This window comes from Chrysemys picta, unplaced genomic scaffold (genome assembly GCF_011386835.1).
Source record: "Chrysemys picta bellii isolate R12L10 unplaced genomic scaffold, ASM1138683v2 scaf635, whole genome shotgun sequence".
Classification (NCBI taxonomy): Eukaryota; Metazoa; Chordata; order Testudines; family Emydidae; genus Chrysemys; species Chrysemys picta.
The window spans coordinates 1-3,743 of NW_027053342.1; the positions used below are offsets into that span (position 1 = coordinate 1).

Sequence of the window (3,743 nt, forward strand, 5' to 3'; positions counted from 1 at the left end):
CGTCCCCCCCCCCTTAAAACCTAGGGGTTGACCTGGTGGCCGGAAAGCGAACCGGCCAGCCGGTGAACCCGTCCGATTCCACGGGTTGACCTGGTGGCCGGGAAGCGAACCGGCCAGCAGGTGAACCCGTTCGATTCCACGGGTTGACCTGGTGCCCGGGAGGGGACTCTGAAAATTTTTCAGCCCTTTCGACTCGGGGTTGACCTGGTGGCCGAGAGGGGACTCGCACGGCAGGCAAGCCGCCCTGGGCTCACCCTCCCCGGCCGCAGCGAGGGACTGCCACCCGGCCGACTGGATCGGGCCCCTGGAAGTCTGGAAAAAAGAATGGAACCTGACGCCTCCGAGGAGGGGGCGCCCAGGGAAGGAGGGAGATCCGGGTTGACCTGGTGACCGGACGGGAAAGAGGCCACCGGGCGTCCCCCCCTTAAAACCTAGGGGGTTGACCTGGTGGCCGGAAAGCGAACCGGCCAGCCGGTGAACCCGTCCGATTCCACGGGTTGACCTGGTGGCCGGGGAAGCGAACCGGCCAGCAGGTGAACCCGTTCGATTCCACGGGTTGACCTGGTGCCCGGGAGGGGACTCTGAAAATTTTTCAGCCCTTTCGACTCGCGGTTGACCTGGTGGCCGAGAGGGGACTCGCACGGCAGGCAAGCCGCCCTGGGCTGACCCTCCCCGGCCGCAGCGAGGGACTGCCTCCCGGCCGACAGGATCGGGCCCCTGGAAGTCTGGGGGGGGGGGGGAATCGCCCCACGCCTCCGAGGAGGGCTGCCCGGGCGGGCCTGGCCCCGGAGCTCGAAAAAAAAAAAAAGGATCGGGCCCACTAGAGACATGGACCAGGCCGCCCTGGGCTCACCCTCCCGGCCGCAGCGAGGGACTGCCTCCCGGCCGACTGGATCGGGCCCCTGGAAGTCTGGGGGGGGGGGGGAAATGGAACCTGACGCCTCCGAGGAGGGGACGCCCAGGGAAGGAGGGAGATCCGGGTTGACCTGGTGACCGGACGGGAAAGAGGCCACCGGGCGTGCCCCCGTTAAAACCCCTAGGGGTTGACCTGGTGGCCGGAAAGCAAACCGGCCACTGGGTAGGCCGGTCGGCAACCTAGGGGTTGACCTGGTGGCCGGGAAGCGAACCGGCCAGCAGGTGAACCCGTCCGATTCCACGGGTTGACCTGGTGCCCGGGAGGGGACTCTGAAAATTTTTCAGCCCTTTCGACTCGGGGTTGACCTGGTGGCCGAGAGGGGCCTCGCACGGCAGGCAAGCCGCCCTGGGCTCACCCTCCCCGGCCGCAGCGAGGGACTGCCCCTCCCCACCCCCCGGCTGACAGGATCGGGCGCACTGGAAGTCCGGGACAGTATTTTCCCCGACGCCGGGGAGGGCGGGCGGAGGGGCTCTGGCGGCCAGCCCGGGCCCCGGAGCTCGAAAAGGAAAAAAGGACCGGGCCCGCGAGAGACGGGGGCCCTGCCGCAGGGGGGGGGGCAGTCCGACCGGGGCTCACCGTGCGGCAGGCCCGGGCGTCGGCAGGGAAAGCGGGCGAGGAGGCGCGGGGCCGGGTGCCTACGGCCATACCGGACCGAACGCCCCCGATCCCGTCCGATCTCGGAAGGTAAACCGTCCCGGGCCTGGCTAGTACTTGGATGGGTGACCGCCTGGGAATCCCAGGTGCCGTAGGCAGCTTTTCCCGGTCCGAGTCAGCTCTCTCTCCTTTTCTGGGGGGGAAGGAGAGGGGGGGACGGGCCGGAAAGCCCCTCGTCGCTCCTGCCGAGTCGGAGGTCGCGGCCGCAGGTCACGGGTCTGGGCGCCTGGGGTCCGGCTCCCCACCCACCCGGCTTCCTCCGCGGAGGACCCCCCCCGGGGCCACCGAAGCCGCTGGGGGAGACGCCGGGCATGGGGCGGACTGGCCCGGACCCTCCCGGCCGCCGGCCCGCAGGTCCGCCCCGAATCCCCCCCCGCGGCCACCCAGGCCAGGCCTGGCCAGGCGGGACGGACGGCGGGTGTCCAGCGCCCAGCGGCTTCCTCCAGCGGGGACCCACGGACCCCAAAGCCGCAGGGGGAGGCCCCGGGCCTGGGACGGACTCGCTCGGACCCCCTGCGCCCGGCCGCCGGCCCGCGGGACCGCCCCGAATCCCCCCGCGGCCACCCAGGCCAGGCCTGGCCAGGCGGGACGGACGGCGGGTGTCCAGCGCCCAGCGGCTTCCTCCAGCGGGGACCCACGGACCCCAAAGCCGCAGGGGGAGACCCCAGGCCCGGGACCGACTCGCTCGGACCCCCCGCCTCCCCTGCGCCCGGCCGCCGGCCCGCGGGACCGCCCCGAATCCCCCCGCGGCCACCCAGGCCAGGCCTGGCCAGGCGGGACGGACGGCGGGTGTCCAGCTCCCAGTGGCTTCCGCCAGCGGGGACCCACGGACCCCAAAGCCGCAGGGGGAGGCCCCGGGCCCGGGACGGACTCGCTCGGACCCCCCGCCTCCCCTGCGCCCGGCCCCCGGCCCGCGGGACCGCCCCGAATCCCCCCGCGGCCATCCAGGCCAGGCCTGGCCTGGCGGGCCGGTGTGCAGCTCCCCCGGGCTTCCTCCCCCGACGACCCGCGCCCCCCTGAGCCGCAGGCGGAGACCCCGGCCCCGGGGCGGACCGGCCCGGGCTCGCCCGAGCCCCCTGCGCCCGGCCCGCAGGACCGCCCCCCCGAATCCCCCGGGAGAGGCCCGGCCTGCACGCCACTGACGACCCGCGGCCCCCAAAGTCGCAGGAGGCGCCCCCCCCCCCCGGTTAGCCCCGTCTCGCTCCGCGCCCCCCGCCCCTCGCTGCCGGGACCGGGCGCCGCCCCAGAGTCAGCCGCAGCCGGCCGGCCTGAGAGCTGCCCTCCTGTGGACGACGGTGAGTTTACCTTGATACTAACCGGCCGTCAGCCAGGTCAACCCCATTGCTAGACTGGGGTGGACCTGGTGGCCGAGTGGGGACTTGGAACATTTGACAGCTGCTTCCCGGGGCTTGACCGGTTGTCCTGAACGCCCCCCACCCCCACCCCCAGCCCCCGGCTCCTGCTCCCCTCTCCCCAGCCTCGGTGCTCCGCTCCCTGCCTCGGAGGCTGCCTCTCTGCGGCGCCTGCATCGCCTCCGAGGACGCGCACCCTCCGGAGGCTGGACGTAAACCCACCACTGCCGCCGACCCGGCTCTCCGAGGGACGACTGTGAGGCCCCCCACCCCACCCCACCCCCGGACCGCCCTGGGGACGACTGCTAAGCCTCCCCCACCGGACCGCCCGGGGGAAGACTGCGACGCCTCCCGCCAGGCCCCCACCCAGCCTGGGGGAAGACTGCTAAGCCTCCCCCCCACACACACACACACACACTGTCGGGGGATGACGATTAAGCCTCTCCCGGACTGCCCGGGGGAAGACTATTAAGCCTCCCCTGGAACCACTATTAAGCCTGCCCCCGGAGTCCTCGGGGGATGACTGCTAAGCCTCCCCCACCGGACCACCCGGGGCAAGACTGCTAAGCCTCCCTCCCACACACACACACACTGTCAGGGGAGGACTATTAAGCTTTCCCGCTGGAGCGCCCGGGGCGGACGACTGTTAAGCCTGCCCCCGGAGTCCTCGGGGGAGGACTATTAAGCTTTCCCCCCTGGAGCGCCCGGGGGGGGGGGGGGGGGGGACGACTATTAAGCCTGGCCCCCGGAGTCCTCGGGGGACGACTATTAAGCCTCCCCCGGACCTGCTCCCTCTCGACTATTAAGCCCCCCCTCTGCGG

At 72.3% G+C, this 3,743-nt stretch overlaps 1 non-coding gene across 1 annotated transcript; it reads left to right on the plus strand.

The window, feature by feature from the left end:
* The first annotated feature begins 1,549 nt into the window (after positions 1-1,549).
* On the plus strand, positions 1,550-1,668 carry LOC135979070 (5S ribosomal RNA). Its single transcript, XR_010596393.1, has one exon. It is a non-coding gene; the product is annotated as a 5S ribosomal RNA (ribosomal RNA).
* Positions 1,669-3,743: the final 2,075 nt, after the last annotated feature.